At 46.9% G+C, this 17,265-nt stretch overlaps 1 protein-coding gene across 1 annotated transcript in view; it reads right to left on the bottom strand.

The window, feature by feature from the left end:
* RBM20 (RNA binding motif protein 20) overlaps window positions 1-17,265 on the bottom strand; it is a 189,899-nt gene that overhangs the window by 106,694 nt on the left and 65,940 nt on the right.

Raw genomic sequence — 17,265 nt, 5'->3', positions numbered from 1 at the left:
TGTTTGTCAATGGTGCATCATTTTGGAGCCTTACCAGCTTCTCTCTTGTCATATTTTTAAGTGGTGATAAGGCTAAGACAGAGACAAGAAGGGAAGCGAGCAAAGAATCCTGACAGAGGTAGGATGTCCAGCAGGGATCCTGGTACCCCTAAGAATGAGTCCATAAAGAAAGTACCAAGAAGAAAGAAAGGAGGTTTTCTGAGCCTGGTAAGTAGCCCCGATAATGCAGGTAACTGAGATTGGTCATCACTGATTTCAGGCCAGATCCTGCTGCCCGGGAAGGTTTCCTATGGTTTCCTGGGGTCTGTTATGGGGAACTAGGTGTGGGGGCGGGGGATCGAGAGGTCAGCACAGTCAGAGGTTTCCAGTGAGGTCCTCAAGTCTCCTAGACTCAGAAAACCAGGTTTGCACCCTTGACACCATCTCAGTCTTCTCAGGGCAAGAAAAAGAGCAAGTCTCCCTGGAGAATTTCTGCTCAGGAGCCCAGCAATGGGGTGTCAGTGACCAGCAAGGACAGACTCAGTGTCGGTGCTTCTCCCTCAGCCCAGAAGGTCCCTGGACCACAGGACGGAAAAATTGGAGTTTGGGAAAGAAGAAAATTTAGGGGATGATTTCAGAACCGACCAGGGGGCTGGCCCCATGGCTGAGTGGTTAAGTTCGCATGCTCCACCTTCGGCAGCCCAGGGTTTCACCAGTTTGGATCCTGGGCGCGGACACGGCACGGCTCATCAGGCCATGTTGAGGCAGCGTCCCACATGCCACAACTAGGAGGAACCACAACTAAAGGTGTACAACTATGTACTGGGGGGATTGGGGGAGAAAAAGAAGGAGGGGCAAAAAAAAAAGAAGATTGGTAACAGTTGTTAGCTCAGGTGCCAATCTTTAAAAAAAAAAGAACCTACCAAAGAATGAACCCCAACTGCTGTGGTCAGAGCAGTGAACTGAACTTGCCCTTCAGAACCTGGTTTTACCTTTGTCAGAAGTCAGGATCGGCAGCAAGTGACATTGCTTATATCTGAGGGAGAAATGAAAGCTTCCCACAAATTCTTAGAAGAATTCTGAGAGGGCAGACTAGGGACAGAGACACCTAAGAAACAGGCATAAGAAACCAGCATAAGAAATACTCCTTGCAGAAGAGAGCACGGAGGAATCTGGAGAGAAATATGACCAACAGCGAAAGAAAGGCCAGAAATAGAAAGTCAGCACTAACTTCTCAAACACAAAGGGCAGGGAAGAGTGAAGGGAAGAGCAGGAAAAGGTATATAATCATTAAAAAGATAAACACAATTGCTATATAGAAATATTGAATATCCCTATATTCAATATTCAAAATACTGAATATTTCAATATTCGAATATTGCTATATTGAAATATTCTTTCTGCTGCATAAAAGAGACACCTGGAGAAAAGGGAAAAAAGACTGTCATGGGGCCAGCCCAGTGGTGTAGTGGTTTGCATGCTCCGCTTTGGTGGCCAAGGGTATGCAGGTTCGGATCCCAGGTGCAGACATACATACCACTCATCAAGCCATGCTGTGGCTGCATCCCACATAAAATAGAGGAAAATTGGCACAGATGTTAGCCCAGCAACAATCTTCCTCAAGCAAAAAGAGGAAGATTGGCAACAGACGTTAGCTCAAAGCCAATCTTCCTCACACAAAAAAGACTGTCGAAATCAGAAATAAAGCATGATTATTAACTCAGATAAAAAGTGGCAGTTATTTGAGATAATAATATCTTTATTAAAAAGTAGGTGGGAAGATTAAGGAGACAAGAAATTGCTCTTGATGTGACAAAGGTGCACGTGTGGGGTTAGATCGACCTTTACGTGAGATTGCGACACCTAACGCCAAGTGCAATGGGTGAGAATTCTCAAAGACCAGATTTATGCCTCAAATAAATGGTAAACTCAGCACAAAAAAACTTACATTTTGCAAATTCCGCTGAAGAGAACACTCTACTCAGCGTAAAACTAAGGAAAATTCCTACAGAAGTCCAAACCCTAAGGAAAACAATTTGAGGTGGACACAGAAAGGTCGCTTTTGCCTTTGGAAGCCACCCTACCATAAGAACTTCTATTTTCATTAGCACATTCTCAGGAAAGTCTAAGGTGAACCAGCCTAGATACAAGACAAGGATTTATAAGATAAAGGGCTGCTGGAAAATTGTTTTAAGGATCAGGATAAAGGTAGCAGCACACAGAAAATGACAGAATTGTAACTAAAGAGCTGATTCATGAATTCAGCTAAAAAGGGTGGATTCCTGGATTTTTCAGGAAGATAGGAGAGATGGCAGAGGAAACCTGTAAACTGGCGTACAAGTGTAAGACAACGTGGAGAGAACATCACTGCTCTAATGGAAATTCCAAACACAATTTAAACTTCCCTCTCACCCATCCCATCCTTTTATTGTTAACTAAGGGACCAAAAGAGTGACCCCCTCTTCTTTCTTTCATTCTCTCAAGGAAAGGAATAAAGCAGGGGAATTAGCAGCATCTTGGCTTGCATGCTTGTTTTGTGTTTGAGTTTGAAGACAGGCATGGGGGAGGTGAGAGGTAAGGCGAAGAGAAGAAGGAGCTGGTTGTTTTCCAACACAGATAATAACCAGCTCCTGAATACTGAGAACTGGCCTCACTCAGACTGACTAGGGCAACGATGACCTTCCATACCAAGAAAGGATAAAACAATTTCATACCTAAAACTTACCTCAGTCATTGAATGGAACACTGGGATGCTTATCAGAAACAGCTCAACACAAAGCATGTAAGGCACACAACACTAAAGAAAAGCTCTAGCACACTGGGTTCGAATTGGGACAGTACGAGCTGACTGATCTCCATGTCCACTCTAAGCAGGACACTAAGTAGGATGCGGTCGGGGGGAGCTTGGCACTCCGAGTAGGAGTGTGGGGAGGGAGGAAAAAACCAAAAAGGATGCCTCCCTCTCCTTCCTCCTGTTTCCCTGCCTGCCAGCCTCTCACCCATGATTTTGCGCTGGCATTGTTGTTTAATTGGGAAAAGGAGAGAAGAAAGAGGAAGCAGGAACTGAGCACGGGGTCCCAGAGCTCTTTGTCCTGGCTCCGGAACCTGAGCAAGACTGGAGAGGGAGCAGTGCATCTCAGTGTCATGAGGTTTAGAGAGGGGGGTGTGCTGACGTGGCCCGAGGGCAGACCGTGGGCTGAGCACTCTGCCGGTTTTACAGATGAAGTTCCTAGCAGCTTAAAGCTTATTCAAGGCCACAGATGGGATAGCACAGGCAGAAGGAGAACCCCACGCTGTCTGAATCCAGAGTCTACACAACGCTGGCTGCCTCTCTTAGGATAGAGAAGGAGTGCTCAGGACTGGGGCTGTGTTCATTTCTGCTAGAGGACCTGGGAAGGGGTGGGGTGTTCTGGAGTCAGACACCCAGTGAAGAGGGTGGAGGTGGGAAGGACTCTGAGCCAGGATTAATGAGGGTAAAACTGGGAGCCTTCATCTTGGATGTTCTTAAATCTTTGCTGTAGACGCTTTGCCTGGGTGCTGCTATGCTAATACACAATCAGGAGAAGGCAAGTCCTAGGAAACCATGTCAAAAGTGTCACAAGCAAACACCTGGCTGCTATCTTCATCCAGGGAGCTGCTCCTCCTGGGCAGCAAGCAGAGCTAAGAGCCGGCGCAGATGAGCATCTGGCTCTTGGGACGAGTCTTGAAAAGGAAAGGCAATGACGTTAACGCTCCCCAGAGAGAGGAGGTCAGCAGAGTGCCTCTTGAGCATTTCAACATCCTACACGGGGCAGAGGCGGGTGCAGTCCCCCTCGGGCTGTGGGCGCTGTAGCCGGGGCTCAAATGTCAGAATCAACCCCTGGAGCCTCGAAGAAATTCCACCTGGCTGTTGGGGTTGCACAGCATGTGGCAGCATCGTGCTGGATCCGGGAGACAAAATCCCAGCCTCTGCCCTCACAGGGCTCAGGGCCTAGCAGAAGAGACAGACATCAATCAAATTGTCAAAGAAATGTGAAATTGTGGGTGGATAAATGCTTCAAAGGAAAGAGTAAATTAGTGGGTGTGAGCCCCCTAATCAGGTCAGCTGGGCTGAGGAGGAGGCGTGGGGTCTCCTGGGAGAGAAGAAAGGCCCAGGTGCCAGGACTGAAGGCAGAGACACCCTGCGCAGGAGGGAGGTTTAGGAGCACCAAATATTGTTTTGTAGTTTGTTCAGATGATTATCTGGCAGTTATCTAAAAAGGATTAGGGACTGTGCCATGGATTGTCTTCTCTGTATTCAAGACAGCCTCTCAGGCTGAATTCCTTACACACCTGACAAAATGCTTAACCAGCTACGCTGCTGCCGCTGCAGAAGTAGTCCTAACAGTGAATGAGTATTACTATTAGTGCTAATATTCCACATCAGCTTCCAGGATTATGAGCCGACCCTTTCCATGCTTGATCTCATGTAATTCTGACAACAATCCTATCGAACAGGGGAGTAGTAAAGGAAACTGCCCAAGATCAGGAAGCCTGAGTGTGGCAGGGACCAGATCTGAACCCAGGCCCGTCTGATTCAAGGCCGTGCACATAAACCAGAGCCGATGGCTCAGGTATCAGCAGAAGGAGGTGGAAAGATACCCAAGGACTGCCACCTTTATCCTTGCAGTCAGTCTTGAGTCCTGGCAACTCAGTGAGCCTCCTATGACATCACTACCTCACCTGTAAAATTGGGATAGTGACACCTGTCTACCCACCTCATCAGCTGTTGTGAGCCTGACAGGTTTAGAGCACCACATGAATGAGAGGCATTATTATGTGGCAAAAACATACTCCAAGATTAACTTCAAATTTGCAAGGTGAGTGACACTCTCCCAAGACCACAGATATAATTAAAGAGAAGGAAGAAAGAAAGAAAATCCAAGCTACTCCCCGTCACCTTGACCCTGGGGCATAAAAATGAGAACTAACAGCAATTCCCTGAAGTCTACCATATCCTAGGCACGGTCTCTGTGTAGTAAGGACTGACCTTACCCAAAGAGAGGTCTGGGTATGCCTTCCCCTTGGCTCTAGGAGGTGACCATGAAGCCCTTGGATTGTCCTGCCTGATAACTGTCTGCTTACCTGGGGGCCTTGGGACACACAGAAGAGTCTAACATTGTGATTTATGGTGGGGCCTCTGGGCCATGCAGTATCAGCTTGACCTCCAGAGGGGCTGGAGACAGAGGTCAGCCATGTGGGCAGTTAACCACATCTACGTGACTGAGCCCCAGTAAAAATTCTGGACACTGAGGCTCAGGTGAGTGTCCCTGGTTGGTGATACTCCATGTGGATTATTGTCACACATTGTTGCCAGGGATAGTCAGCCCTTTGCCCAATTCCACTGGGAAAGGACAACTGGAAGCTCCCTGCCTGGAACTGACCCGTGTACCTCTTCCCTTGGCTTATTTTAATCCCTATCCTTTCACTGTAACTGTGATTATAACAGTTTCCAGTAAGTTCTGTAAGTCTTTCTAACAAATTGTCACATCTGAGTGTGGACTTAGGGACCTCCAAACTTGCAATTGGTGTCAGAAGTGAGGGTGGCCTTGGAGACCCCCAAACCTTGTTTCCCTCTGCTGTGTCACTTAATCCTCATATAAACCCAAGGAAATAGGTGTGAGTATTCCCATCTCACTGACAAGGAGACCGAGTAGCTTAGAGAGGCCATCATGTGCCCATGATCCAGTATGCAGCAGGTGGGGGTCCTGGGTTGATCACCAAGCTGCAGCTGAAACTCTTACTTGAGTACACAGTGGTCCTGCTGCTGTCTGCCAGACCCCATCGCAGGCTCCCCTGAGAGCTGCAGATGAGTGAATGGAGGGCTTTGCTCGATGCTGGCACTTTGAACAGCAGCCCATGCTGTGGGAGGCTGCGAGGAGATCTTAGAAAATGCTTTAGGAGGAAAAAAACAAATACTATTCTTTATAGATGCTGGGAGGTATTGTGACCTTACCATTCCAACTCTGAGACAGGCCACTTAGGACAGAGACACCCACAGCAGCCCTGAAACCCAAACCTCAGCCCTTTCATGGTCACAGTCACACCAGCCCTCAGGAGCAGGAGCCTGGACAGCGGTGATGCAACACCTCCCAGGACAGGACATTCCACCAAGAGGCCGGTCGAGGGGCTGCATCAGGGGAGCCACGAGGGGGGGTGAGCAGAGAGGACTCAGGCAGGAGGTGGGGGGAGCCCCCTCACCAAAAGCACATCTGCCTCCAGGCGGGGATGGTGTCTGTCCGCCGGGCCCCGCCGCCTGCCAGCGCCGGGAGGGGCAGGAAGCAGGCTGCACACACAGCAGATTCCCCCCCAGCGTGGAGCCCAAGCTGTGCCTGTCAATCCTGCCTCCGTGTCTCCAGAATGGTGTGGCCGGGGCCCTCGGCCTCCTACACACACGCCACCCCAGCTATGTGCCATAAAATTCATTTTACAGAAGCGGTGGGTTTAACACTGCACCCCCCAAACAGTTCTGTGGGCTCTCCAGCCCCAAAATACACAGCCAGGCAAGATGTCATACCTAAAATCCAGATGTATCTGCTTTGTATACTTTTTCAAAAGGTCTGCTTCTATGCCATTGTTTTCTATTTTATTTTACACATGTTGACAAGCACATAGGAAAAATCTAGTCCATCCGATCACCTGGCTTTTGCTTTATCCTTGGGGTTCTAGAATCTAAATATTATCTAGTCATAAGAGACATTTAACAAATAATTTTTTTAAGGAGAAAGATTTTTAGCATAGAAATAACTGAGAAACAATATCCTTCATAATAGAGATGTGAATTGCCATCTGGGATTTGGAAAACATGCTTACAGACATAAGCTCTGAAACAGGTGTTATTAACCTACAGCCCCGTAGGGGTCCACGGATGGTTTTCAGGATGTCCATGAAAACCATGAAATTGCAACTGTTTGTCAAATCACGCGGGTGTGCGTGCCAGAGTAATTTTTCTGAGGTGAAAGTCCAGAGCTTTCATCAGCTCCTTAAAGGGATATCTGACCCCAAAATGTTACAGCTACTAGCACGCTCAGGGCCGGCACACTCTCGGTCTCATCGACTCTCACGACAGCCCTGTGAATTAAACAGGGAAGAATGACTGTGCCGCTGGGCAGAGGGAAGGGCAGTGATCGCCCAAGTCCACAGGGCCTGCCTGCCGCATTATTAGCAGGTCAGTAACTGTATCCCCCTGGTAGTGAAGCGTGCTCCACAGGTGTTTCTTCAACCCAAAGACTTGAAACTTCTTGAGGACAGAGACTGGGCCCCATTCCCCGAGTCACCAGCGCATGCTGGGTGTATGATCAGGGTCTGAGAGGTCAAGTTCCTGGAGGGGGATTCAGGGCAAGGCCGCAATAAACTGAGAGCATGCAGGTGCTTGAGAAATGCTTTTCGGTGATAATGGTGATCCTGTCTTCCTTGCATGCTATTCTCACCCCTCATGAGTCACACGCAGCAAAAATATCTGCTTTGGCTACAAAGAAAGAATGCACCCTTTCCAGGTCTCAAAGTCCCAGAATGCCAGTGGGGTGACCATATGACCCAGCACGCCCATGGCTGCAGGGACGTTACTGGGCATTTCACAGCAGCTACCTTGAAGGAAAAGCCCAAGATTCAGTGGACGAACGCTGGGCAGTCTGAATAACTCACCCCTCTCTCTATTCACAACTATAAAATGAGTCAATGATCCAATGATCCAGCAATCCTTCCTCTGCCCCAGAGACAGAACTGAGCATCCTGATTAAACGCTCTTGCGGGGCAGCAGGTTAAAAAGACGAGGGCTCGGGAAACACCTAGAGACTCCTTCCCGCAGCAAAGAAGTAGAAATTGGCTGTAAAGCCACTTCAGCTCTGCAGCGTTCAGCTCTGAGCAATTTCAATTTGAGTGGCTGGCAACCTGTGGGGGCAGAGGTCGTTATACAAAGGACTGGGGAGCGGCTGCATATGGACATGCGCTTTCTTTTGGGATATGAAACTATTCTAGCATGAAACAGTGGTGATGGACATACAACTCTGCGAATATACAAAAAGCCACTGAACAGGTGCCGGCCTGGTGGCACAGTGGTTAAGTTCACACGTTCGGCTTCATCAGCCCAGGGATAACTGCTTCAGATCCCAGGTGAGAACTTATATATTGGTTGTCCAGCCATGCTGTGGCAGGCGTCCCACACATAAAGTAGAGGAAGATGGGCACAGATGTTAGCTAAGGGCCAATCTTCCTCAGCAAAAAGAGGAGGATTGGCAGCACATGTTAGCTCAGGGATAATCTTCCTTGAGAAAAAAAAAACCCACTGAACGGCAAATTTGAAAAGAGTAAATTTTATGGTACATGACTTATATATCTCAACTGAGCTGTTATCAACCTTGGGTGCCCATCTCCTACTCCAGGAGGGGTGGCTAGGAGGGTTACACGAGCCTATTGCTGCACAGTGCCTGGGACGTGCCCGGCCCTGGAACTCCTTTGTCAACAGAACTCGAGACAGGATGAGTTTCACCCTGTGCCCCTGGGTCCCTGGGGTGCAAAGGGAAGGATACAAATTGATAACAGTGATTGATTCTGGAGCAGGATCTGAGATTGGGGGTGGTGGAAAAAAGAGATTTTAGCTTTATTGGTAATGTTTTAATATTTTAAAGCAGAACGTATTCATATATTACTTCTGTAATTAAAATTTAATTTTTCAAATGCCGGCTACTCTGCTTGAAATACATTTTTCTATTAACCATTTCAAATCATCTGGCCTAACAACCATAACGAAACACTGATAACAGCTAAGAGCCAGGAAGTCTCAACAGAAGAAACACTGACATCAAAAGAAACAGTCATTTCTAACATAAAATTAACTTCATTGCCCCAAACGACAACCCTCCCTCCCCCAAAAATTAACCAAAGGTGGCGAAAAGGCAGGTCAGAATGGGGGCGGGAGGCAGGTGCCAATAGGGGAGCCCTCCCTCCTCGACTGGGAGAGGAGACAAAGCTCTGTAGTGTCTGTCCGTGCGTCTGTCTGTCCCCCCACCCCCCTCACCGCCCCTGGTCATTCCAACATCCAAGGTGTCAGGGATGCATCTTCCCGAGACTGCTCTGTGCTCGCAATGTCCTACTCTTGGACCGCAGGTGAAGTGGAGAGAGATGCTCTGCAATAAATTGCCTTAATCTGCTTATCGCACCTATTTTTAGACCTCCGTTTTACAGCTTGGTGACACGAGAAGGTACAGCGAGATCCAGATACCTGGCCACATTAAGATGTTTTATGAGAAGCAGGAAGACGCTTTCACAAGCAAAACCAGGGAGGAAGCCACAGGTTGTTTTTGAAGATGACACCAATTAGGGAGGCTGCCGAGGAGCTTGCTGATTTGCCCTCGCGTCATGTGAAAAGGCACGGCCTGTGCAGCAATGATTTACAGCTGGGAGGACTCTGCCCAGATGGCCACAAACGTGGCAGACACAGGCAAACACTGACCTCTCCTGCCCTGGCGGAGCTTCCTGGAGCCCACAGGAATCGGCGTTAACAAGAGCAAGCCCCCACCCTCGGCTGACCGACGAGAAGGACACCAAGGTTCCCATAGCAGGCTCCAGCCTCATCAGAAGGAGTCCAGGTTGGACATTCCTACATTCATTCAACAAACAGGGGAGGGACTTCTATAGGTCAGGCATTGCTCTGAGTGCCAGAGAGTCACTCAGAGGAAATGAAACAATGTCTCTTCTCACAGAAATTACATTCTAGTACAGGAAGGCAGGAAAACAGATGAATGTATCATGTGCCATGCAATGATCAGCACTAAGAGAAAAACTGAGACAGGAGAAAGGGACAGACAGTGATGGGGGTTGGGGATTGCTGCTGGAGACAACGGCTGGGGAAGGGCTCTGGACAAGGTGACAATTGAGCAGGTGTCACATGAAGCAAGGCAGTGAATGCTCCAGGCATCTGGAAGGAGAGGGCTCTAGACAGCTAGAGCAAAGGTCCTGGGGCACCAGAGAAAGAGCAAGATACCCAGGGACGAAGTGTCAGTGAGAGGACAGGAATGAAGGAAGAGAACCCAAAGGCAAAGGCCACGGAGGGCTACACGGGCAAGATCTCTGGATTCTATTCCGAGTAACACAGGAAGGGTCTGGAGTGTTTGAGCAGAGGAGGGAAATGACTGGACTTGCAGCTTAAAAGGTCACTCCAGCTGCTGTGGGTGAGGGTGGGAAGGACACCGCAGTGTCCGGGTGAGAGGCCATGGGGCCTGGCCCAGGTGTAGCAGAGGAGGTGGTAGGAAGTAGTACATCCTGAATGTGTTTGAAGGTAAAGCTGATAGGATCTGTGCCTGGATTGGATGAGAGAGAGAAAGATGGGGGTTCAGAGCGACCCTAAGGTTTTGGGTCTGAGAATACGTTAGTTTCAAGCCTGTACTGCACGGTGTGGACTAAGATAGCCGATATGAGGACAGTTCTGTCTTTCCAGGAGAGCAATGGTGGTGTGAGGTCCTAGGCACTCCCTGGAAGCAGCCAGTCAGCTGCTGGCGGCAGGGCAGACACAGGGTTCCCAAACATCGTGCCCAAACTCGTCGGCATCTAAGAAACAGCCCTGACGACCTCACTTTGCCAAGGCTGTGACTGGAAAGGTGGGAGGGAGGAGAGGGAGGCGGGATCCTCACCCATATTATCTCATCAAATCCCCAGAAGGCGCATATTATCTTCACTCACAGATGAAGACACTAAGATGAAGATGACAATGCTGGAGGAAATATCTTTTTTAAAAAAATACGCATAAGAGAAACTCTTTATAATGTGGGATGGGAAAGGCCTTCGAAGGCAAGGTGCAAAACTCAGAAGGCATAAAGAAAAAGACTGACAAATTTGAGTTCATAAAAATGTGAAACATCTGCCTGACCAAAGAGGAAGAGAGACAAAATTTAAAACTACACACACATAAGCCCAAGACACAAAACCAAAACCAAACCCGTTCACAAACAAAACTAACAGCCATACCTAGGAGAAAAGACTTACATCAATTACACGGGGTTGAGATCTGTAATGTGCAAAGAATTTATTCAAGCCAATAAGAAAGAGACAAACAACCACATACTTAACGAGCAAACACTGTGAGTATCAACTAACACAAGGAGGAATTCGAGACGCTTGTGAAAGGAGGTTCACCTCGACAGGATTCAGAGGAATGTGTGCCAACAGGGCCCACAGTTTTTACTTTGGGGATTAGGGACGCTGAAGAGCACTCACCTTCTGTGTTGGCGAGGGGGTGGGAAACACACATTCTACTCCACGGGTCAGTCCAGGCTTTTTGGGACACGATTTGGCAGCATCTGTCAAAATGTTTCATGTGCATGTCCTAAGACTCAGTCATTCTACTAGGAGCCTCCACCTACAGAAGCATCTCCATGTGTATTTCAGAAAACACACCAAACCTATTCACTGCGGCACTGTTCTAACAGAAAGAAAAAGGTGTGACAATAACAACTGTGTGCATCAACAATTATCCATGCGATCAAATACCATGAAGTCTTTAATAAGAATGGAGCGGAACTATATGTACTAGCATCAAAGACCTCAAAAAAATCCTGTGTCATAGAATGGCACATGTAATACGTTACTCTATGTGCTAAAAAAATAAAACACAAATCATACATGTGTGTACACATCCATATGGATGGAAAAGGGCTGGCAGGATATACCCCAGACTCTCTCAGCAATGAGACTTTTGGTGAGAGGATTCATACTGGGCAGGGGTGGGGAAGGAAAGAACCCTCCACTTACCACTCAATACTTCTAAGGAAATGCTAAGGTGTTTCAACGTTTAAAATTACAAATTCATATATTGCTTATAAAATTGAAAGTGTTTTAAAAACTAGAGGATGATAATGCACTTGCATTCAAACTTTTTTAATTGCATGTGACAGAAACCCGACCCAAAGTAGCGGAAACAAAAAGAGGAAGTGGTGGCTCCCATACTTGGGGAGCCATGGCCCCCTGCAGGCAAGGAATGAGACAACGTGGCCAAGCCTCTGTCCCCAGCCCCACCTAGCACTCTGCTTGTCTCAGCTTCTCTTCATTCACCAAGGATATCACCACACAGCAGACAAGCGGGTTGCCTGAAGCTCCAGGCACACACCCTCTCTGCCCAGCAGCCCTCGTGCAAAAGGAACTGATTCTCTCCATTTATTAGTCCCAGGGGAAACTTGACAAGCGTGCTTCTCCCTCACTCAGTGAGCGGGGCCAGTGCAATGGAGTACTTTGGGTCACCTGCCCACTCCAGAGACTGAGGAAGACCCCCTGCCCGATTCCATGATTGACAGCCCCACTAGGACCATGTGGATTGGGTGAGGAGTGTCCCCAAAGGAACTGGAATCAGAGGAAGAGGGATGGGAAAGTGTGACAGGCGGACCAAGCAACAGACAACACAATCCACGACAGACCAGAAATGAACAAGATCTGAAATTACTGCCCAATGTCACACAGCTGGTCAATGGCCAGGACACCAATCTCAGTAACCCTTGTGTGTGGGAAGGGGGTGTCGGGGGGGGGGGGTCTGTCATCCAAGAACTCAAGTAAACCCATTACATTCCTTAAAGCCCCCTCCAAATTATCATCCTTAGAACAAAATGAAATTTTCACAGATAGAATTTTGCTGGAGGGAGGGAGGTGACAGGTGAGAGGAGGCAGAATATTTATATGAAGGAAAAAGACAAGATGGTCCCAATAGTTACTTCGAAAGAACAGCAAAGGATGAGGGTGCAGTGAACTGAATATGAAGGCTGTTCCTGTAGACTAGCTTCATGATTTACGAAACACGTTGTTTCACATTGTGGAAGGAGCTATGTAAGGAGAATGGAGCAGGCGTCCCACGGCTCTGTCCTCAGAAGATTCTAACTACAGATGGACACACTGGTGCCGGTGATGGTCACAGGATATACAGACAAGATAAACTTGACATCAGTACAGCCAACCAATTTCTCTTTATGCAGAATCCAAATACAGACAGAAAAAAGCACAGTCAACAGATGTTTAAAAATACAATTACAGGATGGATAACAGGCACAGTCAGAAATTCAAATTTTCCGTATTGTTTAATCCTTTTACTCCAGCCATTTATTCAACAAATATTTGCTTATTCAAAAACCCACTGCCTTCTGAAATCCTGACCACTCTTGTGCTGTTATTCTAAGTTAGGGCATAATCTATATCTTGCAATATTAAATCAACCAGGGCGGCCCGATGGCGCAGCGGTTAAGTTCGCACGTTCTGCTTCTCGGTGGCTTGGGGTTCTCCGGTTCGGATCCCAGTTGCGGACATGGCACTGTTAGGCAAAAGGCATGCTGTGGTAGGCGTCCCACGTATAACATAGAGGAAGATGGGCATGGATGTTAGCTCAGGGCCAGTCTTCCTCAGCAAAAAGAGGAGGATTGGCAGCAATTAGCTCAGGGCTAATCTTCTTCTTCAAAAAAAAATTAAATCAACCAGATTACCCCAATCCCAAGCCATATTCTTTCAATGGTGGTTGAACATATAGAGGTAAACAATGCATTTTTTAATTATGTTGGCTGAAGCATAATTAAGATTATTTTTATCCAGGCCCATAGAGCAAGAGAAGCCAGGACCTCTGGTGCTCAGGCATGGAGTGGTAACAGCAGTCCTAGCTCTTGTTCCATGTAGGAAATGAGGTCAAACCTTGCCTTGGATTGAAGGACCTGGGCCCTGCTCAGAGTGCTGTCTCCATCCCTAACCACCCACCTCTCTATTACTAAGAAAGGGAAAAGACAGACACCTTCACACAGAGATGTGAAACTACTTATTGCTAATCTTTTCTACGCTGGGAAATCAGCAATACATACTTCATTCTTCATCATTTACATCCCACCCCTTTTAAAAATGAACAATGTGAGACTTCCCAAGATCACTTTGCTTCAAGCCAATAAGAGAACGAAGGACATAATAACAAGCTTGCGTAGAGACTTCCAGTGCTCATTCTTATCTGGTTCTTTTCTTCTGGCACAGGGGGATTGCACATCCTGGCCCTCTTGTGGTTTGGGTGGACCCAGGTGATCAGTTCTGGCCAATGGGCTGGGAGGAGCAGTGATGTCACCTCCAGGCTGAAGCTCTTAATCACTGGTGTGAGCTCTTCAGTACTCTCTTTTCCTGTCTCAGTGACAAGAATGCCATGCGTTCCAGTTGGTTCAGCTATGAGATGGTGGAACCTCTGGCATCCTGGGACCCTGAGAGACTATATGGTGCAGCCTCTCCAAGGTTCACCCCATCAATCCATGTAGGACACGTGAATGAATGAGAAATAAATTTTCATTGTATTAAGCCTCTGGGATTTGGTGGCTGTAGCATAAGTCTATTATGACTTAATAAAAAAGATTGTAGTCTAGTGGAAGGCTTAGATATGTACACAAATAATTAAATACAACAAAGGAAGGCTTACATTGGCTGGCCCGTCAAAGGTACTTGACCAATGTCTGGTGAAGGAGCGAATGAATGACTGACACAAAAGTGGTGTAGAAAGTGTGATGCTTGGAGTCTAAGAGAAGGAAACATTCACTTCCACTTGGAAGTTAATCAGTAAAGGGTGAGGGAGCAGAAGAAATAGAAATATTAACAACACAAATATTGAAAAAACCTGCTGGATTACTGATATGTTTCTCTAGTTCATTTGGGAAGGTGCCAATAATAAGGGTAACCGTTTTTCTATGAGCCATTCCTCTCCCAGGAACCTGAGGACCAGGTGACAATTCAAACCAGCCGAGCTGCTGGGTCTCCAATGAGGTCACCTAGTGAAAAATGATTCTCCCTCCTCACTGAGAAGTATATTGGAAGATGGACCATGTTACACTCCTCAAGAATTCTGTGCGGCTAGGGACAACTGGGAAGAACTTACCAGCCTGGCCCTCTATCTGCTGCTCCCACTAAAGGCTTCTACTGGTCATGGGCCACCCACAGCTCCCAGGGCTGTCCCTGCTTTCTAGGGGCAGCAGCTCCTTCTGACAGTGGGCAACAGCTGCTCTCATCCAGATCGCTCAACAATCCTGGTGGCAAAAGTTCCTGTTCTCAAGTAATGTGATCTTCCAGGGGTGCCTCAGGTTGGCAGCTTTTGGGGTCCCCAGGTCTTGTCCCTCCAGCAGCTCCTAGGAGCCTGGATGGCCAGATGGCTAGCCCAGCATGCCCACAAGCACTGCAAAGCACCGCTTCAAAGGCACAGTGCCAGGTCAGCCTTCTTTGTTGCAGTAATGGTACCAGAGACATCTGCCAACGAACTCCTTTACAAAACCTTTTCATTGCCCTCCAAGGACTGCAGATAATGGTTACATTTCTAGCTGCCCAGCATGGGAAAGACCCAGGGTCATGAGCCTCTTGAATCAGGGAACACTCCATCTCCCTTAAGAGGGTCTCCTACTAGTCCTCAATGCTAAGTGAGCCAAGGCTGAAGTGTCTGCTCAGTGGGTTTGGCAGAAGTCCCAACTCTTCTTCCCACATCCCATCTGCAGGATCAGGAGCACCTCTGTGACCAATCCCAGGCATAGATCTGCTTAACCCAAGTCCTTACCATAGATGGGTAAGCTTCATCCCAATAATATTCCTGAGTTAGGATCCTGTGGGACATGCATCTTCTTGGGATTAATACATCTAAATATCATCAGTCTTCACAAGGAAGTATTTCTTACTGATCCTAAACAGCCTAATGAGACAGCCCTTAGTGAGTACATTGGCCCCGGAATAAGGAGAGCTGGATTCTGGTTCCAGACTTGCCACTTAGCAACTGGGAAACCTGAAAAAATAACCACCTCCCTAAGTCCTCATTCCTTCCTCTGTAAACTGGAGTTAGATCTGCTCTACTACCTTAGAGAATGGTTGTGAGACTGACATTAAATTAATGAATGTGAAAGCTCTTTCAAAACACTGTACAAATGCTAAGTAGTATTAGTTCATTTATTCTTTAATGTGCAAGAAAGGCATATATTTAATTAATTAAAAATTCCTTATCAATGCCATAATTGCTCAGATTGCAGTACTAAACTACTAGATAACTACTCCATCCCTTTAGTGTGCAAAGTATCATGAGGGACATAGAGAGGTTTAAGGCCTGGTCCTTGTTCCTTGGTGATTTACCCTAGTCAGGGTTATAATCTAATTTAAATTTTCTGTACCTAAAATGAGAGCATAGAGGACCCAGGATATCATCTAAGCCATATCGCTTGCTTAATAGGGAATGAAACTGAGGCCCGGAAAGATTAACTAATATCCAACAAAAGCTATAATGCTAGCTAACACTTATTGCATGTTACTCTGTGTCGGAGACTTGCTTAGGACCACACAGCAAGACTGTGGCCCAGACATGCCTGGAACCTGAGTGTCCAGACTCCTTGGCCAGGACTATTTCCATGGGTATATATAAATCCTCTTCTCTGCATTTTCCCTGTTAATCCAGCCTCTATTTGATTGTCACATTGAGAGTCCTGAAGAGCAGAGAGGAAAGAAGAGCAAGAATTGAGACAGTGGGCAGAACAAAAGAACATTACATGAGGTAGCCTAGGGGAACTGAGGCACTCAAAGAGGAAGGAAGAGACATTTAAAATATGGAAGCCAAAGTGAGGATGACCTAGAATGACTAAGAACCATTTTAAGATACTCTATAAATAGTATAATAGATGTTCTAATAGATGTGCTAGGGAACTACAGAAAAGAAAAAATACTATTTCTGCCAAGCAGAAACATTTATTTGAGTCCAGGTGATAAAGTATACACCTATGAGACCTCTGGGACAACATCAAGTGTATTAACATTGACATTATAGGTGTCCAAGAAGGAGAAGAGAGAGACAAAGGGGCAGAGAACTTATTTGAGGAAATAACAGCTGAAAACTTCCTAACCTGGGGAAGGAAGCAGTCATCCAGGTACAGGAAGCACAGAGAGCACCAAACAAGCTGAACCCAAAGAGGCCCACACCAAGACATATTTTAATTAAAATGTCAAGAATTAAAGATAAAGAGAATCTTAAAAACTGTAAGAGAAAAGCAACAAGTTATATACAAGGGAAACCCCATAAGGCTGTCAGCTGACTTTTTAGTAGGAACCTTACAGACTAGGAGGGAGCAGCACAATATACTCAAAGTGCTGAAAGGAAAAAACCTACAGCCAAGCATACTCTGCCAGGAAGGTTATCATTCAGAACGGAAGGAGGGATAAAGAGTTTTCCAGACAAGCAAAAACTAAAGGAGTTCATCACCACTAAACAAGCCTTACAAGAAATGTTAAAGGGACTTTAAATGGAAAAGAAAAGGC

This window comes from Equus quagga, chromosome 2, assembly GCF_021613505.1.
Source record: "Equus quagga isolate Etosha38 chromosome 2, UCLA_HA_Equagga_1.0, whole genome shotgun sequence".
Lineage (NCBI taxonomy): Eukaryota > Metazoa > Chordata > Mammalia > Perissodactyla > Equidae > Equus > Equus quagga.
This window is presented reverse-complemented; position numbering and strand designations above follow the sequence as displayed.